We start from the raw sequence: 11,952 nt of genomic DNA on the forward strand, positions 1-11,952 counted from the left end.
TATACTATGACATGAGTTATTCCAATACAAGGAACTATACATAAAGCTGTCATAAATATCTACAATAAAATATGTGAAATGGAATCCTCAATAGAAAAGGATCTAGCTGAACAACAACTACTTATGTCTGGTTCCAACTCTCAAAGCTGGTTCTCAAAAGCAAGATGCGTTCTAGCGCAATATAATCTTCCCTCAGCTCATGATTTAATGCTCAATCCGGTCAATAAAAATCTATGGAAAACACAAGTCAAAAAAACAGTCGACAGTGTCTGGCATGAACAATTGAGAATAAAAGTATCCCTTTATAATTCTCTCAATTATCTATCCACTAATAATATACTCTGGCGAAACACTCATCCTTGCATTGCAAGCGTTGGCACATGAACTCAGGATATAAGTCGTCTTCAAACAAAACTAATGCTTCTTACAGGAACCTACTATCTTCAAAGCAACAAAGCTTCGTTTAATCAAAATACTGTAGATCCAACCTGCTTACTATGCAAAGAATCCGCAGAAACGGTAGATCACTTCCTTCTTGAGTGTAAAACTTTGCATGATACCCGCATATCATACCTGCAAGAACTGGAATGCTTTCTTCGTAGCTTTAGAAACTACTAAATGCTAAAACCTAACCAACATAGTATAAGACGCACAGCTCATCTTAGATCCGAGTCACTCGCTATGTGCTTGTGATTGTAGATCCAAATGCACTGACAATTGCTTTAAAGTAGAATATATAACCAGAAAACTCTGCTATGCTTTGCATGCTCAAAGAAATGAACTCTTAAAGACCTTTCCGTCCAGCAAGAGTAACGGTCAGCGACTGTAGTCAATGTACACCCCGCGGGGCGTATATTTATTTATTTATTTTTATCTCTTATATTCTCAAACTAAGTGTATATAGACTTCTTGAAAAACTTATTCATAACGAAGTGCTCCTTTGAAGGAGGGATTCCCTAATACAGATACAGATATGGTTAAATACTATAATAACAGGTTAATCAGTTCATATCTCCACTGCTAGATAGTGCTTTTCATGAATCAATATTTTTATCTGATGCAAAAAAAAAAACTTTTATGGTATGGTTGTTTAAATGTGATATTAAAATTATTAAGTCTGCTAACCCAATGAATAATCAAAACTAAGTTTATTAAGAACTGTTTTTTACAAGAATGGGAGCAGACATTACAAATGCATGCTGGTAGTAAACTATGCTCTTATGTACTATACAAAAATAATATTGCCTGTGAAAAATATTTATCTGTAATCCACAATGTCGATATTAGAAAAAATCTGACAAGGCTGCGTGTTTCAGCACACTCCCTAAGGATTGAAAAGGGAAGGTATCAGGGTATTCCTCGACACGATAGAACTTGTCCCAGATGCTCAAGCTCTGAAGTTGAAGATGAGTTACATTTTCTTCTTAATTGTACCTCATTAAATAATGAGAGAAGTAAATTAATACTTTGTGCTAGGAAATATAATATAATTGTGCTAATTTTGATATGTTGACAATTAAAGATCAGTTTATTTGGTTAATGAGTAATGAAAACAAGGATATCTTGAATGTATGAAATGTGTGCTTTCATAAAACAGAATGAAAAATACTCATAATTCATACCATTGTTTGTGTTTTTTTTTTTTTGTATTTTCTTTTTTCTCTCAGAGCATTGGGACAAGTTGTGCTAGAGGCTGCATCCAAATCCAAATATTTTACACAAAAATGTTACACAATATATTACTATGTCCTTTAAGCACCTGCCCTTGGTGGCTCCTGCATTTGGATAACTACATATTAATCTTATTTATGTGCATTAGCCACAAGGAGGACTATAGTAATTCTTTTTGAGTATTAGTTTATGCTTGTGTTGTAAAGTGTTTAAGTGTTCATATTTCTGTGTATTAGCTTGAGTGTCCTTTATGCACCTGCCCTTGGTGACTCCTGCATATGAACAACAATACTATTTTTGCATATGCATCAGCCACGAGGAAGGACTTGACTCAAAAGCTTTTTTTATAATGGATGTGATGCTGCTTCTGGTGCATGGTCAATAAACACTAAACATACTGGTTTACGTGACTACATGTATTATTAACTCAATTTATATTTCATAGTTTTTTTTCAGTTGTATTTCTTTTTTTATTATTTTCGTGTGTATTGTCTATTGCAATTGTGTGATATAAAAAAATCAATGTACTGACTATGCCTATAATGGGCCCTCTATTGGAAATAAAATTTATCTTATCTTATCTTATACAAGTCTAAATTGAAAACAACGTTCAAACCTATGATTGCGTTGGATAAAAACCGCAATTTTTATACGTGTGCATGAAAACAAATTTCTTGGTAGAGGGGTCTAAATACAGCACAAACAATATTTTCCAAAAGACCAAAATAGTGAAAAAGTATATTTTAACAAAACGCATTTGACTAGATGTTCTTAATCCCTGCTGAATGACATGGCGATTGCCAAATAAACGGATCACCAGATGTAACAAAATATATCTTAATTATACACACCACTGTGTAATACGATCGTGTTTCGTAGCGAGTACAAACAAACTTAATATTTCCGACAATGTACATTTATTTTATCCTGTAATTTACACCCGACCATATGGCAAACTTTGGGTACTTTACTAATTTGCATAGCGGCCATATTGCCCGGTCTCACTAATTAGCGACAAAAAGCGACAAGAAGAATAAATTTAACGACAAGAAGACTATTTAGCGACAAGAAAGCTTGATAAAAATATTATTCAAATAAATATATTAAAAAAATATGCATTGACACTTTTATTTTAATAAAAGGAAACTAAAGTGATTTTCATTTTTTTTAAATATATTGATAGATATTGATAAATATAGAAATTTCCCTGTCATAGTATGATATAAATTTTTACATGTTCTTGTGTTTGAGAACAATAATACATTTATTTATAAATATTTTAACACTCTCTTTGTCTAAAATATAATAAACTGACTGCATGCAAAATGCATTATACGTGAATCAGTGTCCAGAAAAGATAATGTTACTAAATCGTGAATATTTTATTTGAGTATTGACTTATCAAACGCTATGTATGATGTTTATGCATAGTTTAAAGTTGATTGAAGATTAAAGGTAATTTAAGACAATGTTGAGTGTTCAACAGTTGCTCACTATTTACAATTATTGTATATTCTGGCGCGTGTAATTGTATAGTCTGGCGCTTGTACAAAGTTATAGGTGTTAATTGAATGTTATTGTAGCAATACAATAAGGGACACACGTCCTTTACTCCAACCATGATTCTAATTTGTTCATCCTTAAGCGTCATTATGCTTCTATGAAAAGAAGTAATTCTTGCAAGAAAATAATTAGCTGGTTCGAAAAAAATGCCTGGTCATTCTCTTGAAACCATGAATAAAGCAATAGTAGAATACATAGGTACCTATCCTATTAAACAAACAGGTATTGCTGATGATATATGCAAGCTGTCATCAATATTAATTCTTTGAAAGAAATTGTTCAGATCACAGGCAAACCTCCAAATGTTATCTTGACTCATTAATTTCTTATTCTATCAATATAATAAAAAAAATGAAAATCTCTTTATTGCTGTCAATGCATATTTTTTTAATATATTTATTCTAATAATATTTTTTTAAAGTTTTCTTGTCGCTAAATAGTCTTCTTGTCGCTTCTTGTCGCTAAATTTATTCTTCTTGACGCTTCTTTTCGCTCCTTGACGCTTCTTGTCGCTAATTAGTGAGACCCATATTGCCTTATCATGACGACAGCCATTAATATAGGATTATACAGGCTCCTAAAATATAAAAATGCAAATATGCCAATTCCGATGTCGAATTAACTATTTGTCCGCATATAGGTGAATTGTACATGTGTTTGCCTTCTGTCCGTGTACAAATGAACATTGTCTACTTTGAAAACGTTCGGCCTTTTGAGTTTGAAAATCGGAAGCGTAACCGTAGTATAATTGCTATATAAAATAACGCAAAATTGTAAAAAAAAGCAAGATTCAAAATAGAAATAAAGATACAAGAAGAAATTATTCATGAATTGTCCGCACATAGTCCAAACTGCAAATTCTAGCTTTTTTTACCTATAGATTAATTTAATCCTTAAATTTGACAACAATACACCAAACTACATAACGACCTGGGATTCAGTAAGATCAATATATAACTGAGATAGCTGTATAGTTTTATGAAAATCCAAGTTGATTTGAAAAAGTTATAGAAATAATTAAAGATGACTATCTGAATTTCATCAATTTTTTTTTTACCTATTAATTAAATTCTTCATTATCTAACAATGTTTATCTCAAACTACATTATATTTTCAATGTGTCATACTAATATAGCCAGACATAAGCATTATTGTTAATTTCTGCATTGAATTGTGTTGGTTATATGAAGTTCATGGAAATTTCAAAATCGAAAATTTTAAATTACTGACAGTATGTTTAGGACTTTGTGTCATGCAGGGTGCACTTTAAGTATAATAAAGAAGAAGGAAATCCGTTATCTATATGGATATCTTAGTGCAATACATGCACGCATTTAAAGATTTCAATCAAAATGTCCATTTGTTCAGTAATATATGCAATATTGAAGTAATCTGAAGTTAAAAGTCATATAAAAAATCAATGCAATACACGGATATAAATGATTGTATTTACATTGATAACTGTTTCCTTACTTGAAGGTTATAGAAATACGCACTTGTACAGATGACACTATATGTGCAGTTATATAAATTAGCGATGTTTGTGGTTGTCAACCATACACTGTATTAAACATTAAGTACCATGTACTACACACTTACATGAACCATTAGATTTCAATCTATCTTTATTATTTCAAAAACGCTCCTTACTTAAATTTGAATAATGAAAATGTTTAAAATCATTCAATCTAAATTATGAAATAGTTCTGTTCCGCATCATAAGCAACGCTAAACTATCATGCATTTTCTAATCAAGACCTTCAGATTAATTTTCATGTTCTTAGACGTATTTACACTGGTATGCAAAACTTAAAGTCACAATAGTTCCCGCAAAATTTTGCATCACCGTATAAATCATTTGACCTTTAATTTAAAAAGTTATTGTAACATGACGTCAGACGGTTATTTAAAGCTAGATCTTTCGTCATTAGGAGAAAATTCAGCTAAATACTCTAAAGAGTAAATACGTCTATTTAATTCGAATAAATCGCACATATATGTGCAGAAATGGAGACAACATAACTAAAATGTTACTGTTCAAAAATATCATATATCAATCTTGAGCTTTCTAACCTAAACAGACATAACGTGTACAAACATTGGTAGCGTTAATGCTATTTTATATTTTTATTATATGAGCAAATATCAATGCAATGACCTTGTAACAAGTTCTTATGCAATTCTCTCGATAAATGATGAAAGTATTTAAGACAATATGCATTGTATCAATATTTTAAATAGTATGATAGTTAATTTTTTAAAGAATATAATTTTACTTGTGGTTTCGAAATAACTTTAACTCGAAGCTTAACAAACTATTGTTTTCGTAACCTTTTTCGGTTCAAGATCTAGAGTTATATTACTATAGTTCTCGCTTTACCATGTTTCCCAATTTACCAACTTCGATTACATTGCAGCTTTACAAATTAAAAAACGCGAGGCGAAAGGATAATCGAACTAGAAAGTCAAAAAAATCTTACACAGTATACAAAACATAACATACAAGGTATATATTCTGCCTTTAATAAAGGACAATATTATTAGTTACATAATGTGCTAGTGATGGAATTTAATGACCCAATATATATCGTATTAGGTCACTAGCAAACAGAGATCAGTAACTGCGACAGTAAATGTTATATCAAAGACAACAACATACATACACTACGATTCCGTTTGCATATTTCTGACTTAATATACATACATATAATATATTATATATAACGCTTGGCCATAATATATAATTCTGCAACAATCTGTAAGTTTACATAACTTTACAAAATCGACAGACTCAATGAAACTCATTCAAAAGATAAAAAGAAAATGTCATTTAAATCAAGTGCACATTAAATAAAAATCGTTGATGCAACTGTTTACACATAAATACAGAACACTGTTATTTGTCTAAAAGGCGGACCAAGGGTCGTGTCTGGTGTCCAAAATGTGAATAGGCCTTCTAAAACTACCTTTGAAGTCAACTTGACTTGTGCGATTAAAAAGTAATATATAATTTGATGTATCTATCTCATAAATGAAATGATTTATTAACACAGAGATTATACTTTAGTGAAACTCAAGAATTTAAATATATATATATACAATATATGTTCATTGTTGGACAATGTAAAATTTATTTGTATGAGCTTTAGAAATAAGACGAAAAGCGAGGCTCGCCGAGCTTTGCTCCTGTTTCGTAGCGAGTACAAACATCCTGGTCTAGTGTAGTGTTGTCTCAATAGCAATCATACCACTTCTCCTTTCTTTTATAATGTATGTCTGGTGTCATGTTGGAATATGCATATACCCTTAATGGCTCTTATGGCACTTTTAATATGTGTTTTGTTTTAATCTCTTTTTTTTAAAACCTGTTGTTGTCCTATGACATATACATGTACAATGGCTCATTGTTGAAGGCTTACGATGACCTGTATTAGTTGCTATATTCTAAGTCGATTTGGTCTATGGTGGATAGTTGTCTCTTTCGCATTCATACAACATCTCCTTATTTGGTTTTAACAACTTATATTAAACACCTGCAGAGTGTGCTTGCTGTTTCTGCAAAAATTCTATGTCAAGTGTAAAGCCAGCTAGTTTAAATGATGACAGGCTAAAGTAATCTGAACAGATATATGTAAATCAAAGAGAAACCACTTCCAAACTGATATATAATGCCCATTAATAACCTACACTGTATATAAATCTGCTTCCGAGGCCCCTTCACATTTATCAATGACATAACATGCAATGCCAACAAGGACCTTTCTTACTTAATAAACTTAATGTGAACCAACTACCTATACAACACTGCCACCTATGACCCTACTTACTGAATAAACAAGATGTCCACCAACTACCTATACAACTCTACCACCTATGACCCTTCTTACTGAATAAACAAGATGTCCACCAACTACCTATACAACACTGCCACCTATGACCCTTCTTACTGAATAAACAAGATGTCCACCAACTACCTATACCATTATGCTACCGAGGACACTTCCTTCTGAATAAACTAGATGTTCGCCAACTACCTACACTATACTGCTACCTAGGACACTTCATACTGAATAAACTAGATGTTCACCAACTACCTACACTACACTGCTACCGAGGACACTTCCTACTGAATTAACCAGATGTTCACCAACTACCTACACTATACTACTACCGAGGACACTTCCTACTGAATAAACTAGATGTTCACCAACTACATATACCATTATGCTACCGAGGATACTTCCTTCTGATTGAAGTAGATGTCCACCAAATACCTACACTACACTGCTACCGAGGACACTTCCTACTGAATAAACTAGATGTCCACCAACTACCTATACAACACTGCCACCTATGACCCTTCTTACTGAATAAACAAGATGTCCACCAACTACCTATACAACACTGCCACCTATGACCCTTCTTACTGAATAAACAAGATGTCCACCAACTACCTATACAACACTACCACCTATGACCCTTCTTACTGAATAAACAAGATGTCCACCAACTACCTATACAACACTACCACCTATGACACTTCTTACTGAATAAACAAGATGTCCACCAACTACCTATACCATTATGCTACCGAGGACACTTCCTTCTGAATAAACTAGATGTTCACCAACTACCTACACTATACTGCTACCGAGGACACTTCATACTGAATAAACTAGATGTTCACCAACTACCTACACTATACTACTACCGAGGACACTTCCTACTGAATAAACTAGATGTTCACCAACTACATATACCATTATGCTACCGAGGATACTTCCTTCTGATTGAAATAGATGTCCACCAAATACCTACACTACACTGCTACCGATGACACTTCCTACTGAATAAACTAGATGTCCATCAACTACCTATACAATAATGCTACCGAGCACATTTCCTTCTAGATTATAAACTAGATGTCCACCAACTACCGATACAATAATGCTACCGAGGATTCTTTCTACTTAATAAACTAGATGTCCACCAACTACCTATACAAAAATGTTACAAGGACACTTTCTACTGAATAAACTAGACGTCCTTCAACTTCTTATACAATAATGCTACGTTGACACATCCTACAGAATGAACTAGATGTCCAACTTTCTATACTTTAATGCTGCCGAAGACACTTCCCACTGAATAAACTAGATGTTCGCCAACTACCTACACTATACTGCTACCTAGGACACTTCATACTGAATAAACTAGATGTTCACCAACTACCTACACTACACTGCTACCGAGGACACTTCCTACTGAATTAACCAGATGTTCACCAACTACCTACACTATACTACTACCGAGGACACTTCCTACTGAATAAACTAGATGTTCACCAACTACATATACCATTATGCTACCGAGGATACTTCCTTCTGATTGAAGTAGATGTCCACCAAATACCTACACTACACTGCTACCGAGGACACTTCCTACTGAATAAACTAGATGTCCACCAACTACCTATACAACACTGCCACCTATGACCCTTCTTACTGAATAAACAAGATGTCCACCAACTACCTATACAACACTACCACCTATGACCCTTCTTACTGAATAAACAAGATGTCCACCAACTACCTATACAACACTACCACCTATGACCCTTCTTATTGAATAAACAAGATGTCCACCAACTACCTATACCATTATGCTACCGAGGACACTTCCTTCTGAATAAACTAGATGTTCACCAACTACCTACACTATACTGCTACCGAGGACACTTCATACTGAATAAACTAGATGTTCACCAACTACCTACACTATACTACTACCGAGGACACTTCCTACTGAATAAACTAGATGTTCACCAACTACATATACCATTATGCTACCGAGGATACTTCCTTCTGATTGAAATAGATGTCCACCAAATACCTACACTACACTGCTACCGATGACACTTCCTACTGAATAAACTAGATGTCCATCAACTACCTATACAATAATGCTACCGAGCACATTTCCTTCTAGATTATAAACTAGATGTCCACCAACTACCGATACAATAATGCTACCGAGGATTCTTTCTACTTAATAAACTAGATGTCCACCAACTACCTATACAAAAATGTTACAAGGACACTTTCTACTGAATAAACTAGACGTCCTTCAACTTCTTATACAATAATGCTACGTTGACACATCCTACAGAATGAACTAGATGTCCAACTTTCTATACTTTAATGCTGCCGAAGACACTTCCCACTGAATAAACATGATGTCCATTAACTACATACACAATACTGCTACTGAGGACATTTCCTACTGAATGAACTAGATGTCAACCAACCACCTATCCTTTATTGCTACGGATGAGCCTTTCTACTGAATAAACAAGATGTTCACCAACAACCTTTATTATTTTGCTACGGCCTAGCTAAGTACACTTCCTACTGAATAAACTAAATATCCACCAACTACATATACAATAATGTTAAAGCGGACACTTCCTACTAAATAAACTAGATGTCCACCAACTACCTACATGAACTATACAAAAATGCTACGAGGACACTTCCTACTGAATAAACAAGATGTCCACCAACTACCTGTACAATACTGCCACTGAGGATCCTTCTTCCTCAATTAACTAAATGTTCACCAACTACCTGTACAATACTGCCTCTGAGGACCCTTCTTACACAATAACCTAGATGTCCACAAACTATCTGTACAGTACCGCCTCTGAGGACCCTTCTTACACAATAAACTAGATGTCCACAACTACCTGTACAATACTGCCTCTGAGGACTCTTCTTACACAATAAACTAAATGTTCACCAACTACCTGTACAGTACTGCCTCTGAGGACCCTTCTTACACAATAAACAAGATGTCCACCAACTACCTGTACAATACTGCCACTGAGGATCCTTCTTATTCAATAAACTAGATGTCCACAACTACCAGTACAGTACTGCCTCTGAGGACCCTTCTTACACAATAAACTAGATGTCCACCAACTACCTGTAAAATACTGCCACTGAGGAACCTTCTTACTAAAAAATGCAGGAGCTCCACCAAATACCTGCGTAATACTGGCACTGAGGATCATTCTTACTCAATAAACTAGACGTAAACTAGATGTTTATCAACTACTCTTTCCTCAATAAACTAAATGTCCACCAACTACCTGTATATTACTGCCACTGAGGAACCTTCGTACTAAAAAAAAGGAGCTCCACCAAATACCTGCACAATACTACCACTGGGGATCCTCCTTACTTAAAAAAACTAAATGTCCATAAACTACCTGTACAATACTGGCACTGAGGATCCTGCTTACTCAATAAACTAGATGTACACTAGATGTCTACCAACTACTTGCACAATGTTGTATAATAATGCCACTGAGGACCCTTCTTACTCAATAAACAAGATATCTATCAACTAGTTATAAAATAATCCTACTAAGGACCCCTCTTAATAAAAAAACTAGATGTCCACAAACTACCTGTACAATACTGCCACTGAGGATCCTTCTTACTCAAAAAACTAGACGAAACTAGATGTCTATCAACTACTTGTATGTATGTTGTATAATACTGCCACTGGGGACCCTTCTTCCTCAATAAACTAATTAATGTCCACCAAATGCCTGTACAATACTGCCACTGAGGATCCTTCTTACTCAAAAAAAACTAGATGTCCACCAACTACCTGTACAATACTGCCACTGAGGACCCTTCTTACACAATAAACTAGATGTCCACCAACTACCTGTACAATACTGCAACTGAGGATCCTTCTTACTAAAAAACTAGACGAAACAAGATGTCTATCAACTACCTGTACAATACTGCCACTGAGGATCCTTCTTACTCCAAAAACTAATTGTCCACCAACTACCTGTACAATACTGCAACTGATCACAAGGATCCTTCTTATTAAAAAACTAGACGAAACTAGATGTCTATCAACTACTTGTATGTATGTTGTATAATACTGCCACTGAGGATCTTTCTTACTCAATAAACTAAATGTCCACCAACTACCTGTACAATACTACAACTGAGGATCCTTCTTACTCAAAAAACAAGATGTCCACCAACTACCTGTACAAAACTGCCTCTGAGGACCCTTCTTACACAATAAACTAGATGTCCACCAACTACCTGTAAAATACTGCCACTGAGGAACCTTCTTACTAAAAAATGCAGGAGCTCCACCAAATACCTGCGTAATACTGGCACTGAGGATCATTCTTACTCAATAAACTAGACGTAAACTAGATGTCTATCAACTACTCTTTCCTCAATAAACTAAATGTCCACCAACTACCTGTATATTACTGCCACTGAGGAACCTTCGTACTAAAAAAAAGGAGCTCCACCAAATACCTGCACAATACTACCACTGGGGATCCTCCTTACTTAAAAAAACTAAATGTCCATAAACTACCTGTACAATACTGGCACTGAGGATCCTGCTTACTCAATAAACTAGATGTACACCTGATGTCTACCAACTACTTGCACAATGTTGTATAATAATGCCACTGAGGACCCTTCTTACTCAATAAACAAGATATCTATCAACTAGTTATAAAATAATCCTACTAAGGACCCCTCTTAATAAAAAAACTAGATGTCCACAAACTACCTGTACAATACTGCCACTGAGGATCCTTCTTACTCAAAAAACTAGACGAAACTAGATGTCTATCAACTACTTGTATGTATGTTGTATAATACTGCCACT

The 11,952-nt window shown here is 34.4% G+C and overlaps 1 long non-coding RNA gene across 1 annotated transcript; it reads right to left on the bottom strand.

Annotated features, from left to right (window-relative positions):
* Window positions 1-7,037: 7,037 nt before the first annotated feature.
* Window positions 7,038-8,865, bottom strand: LOC127710958 (uncharacterized). The gene is made up of 3 exons (XR_007986421.1): window positions 8,724-8,865; window positions 7,569-7,765; window positions 7,038-7,208 (listed from the first exon to the last, which is right to left on the bottom strand). It is a non-coding gene; the product is annotated as an uncharacterized LOC127710958 (long non-coding RNA).
* Between the last annotated feature and the right edge of the window lie 3,087 nt (window positions 8,866-11,952).

The sequence above is a fragment of the Mytilus californianus genome, unplaced genomic scaffold (assembly GCF_021869535.1).
Source record: "Mytilus californianus isolate M0D057914Y unplaced genomic scaffold, xbMytCali1.0.p SCAF_8, whole genome shotgun sequence".
NCBI lineage: Eukaryota > Metazoa > Mollusca > Bivalvia > Mytilida > Mytilidae > Mytilus > Mytilus californianus.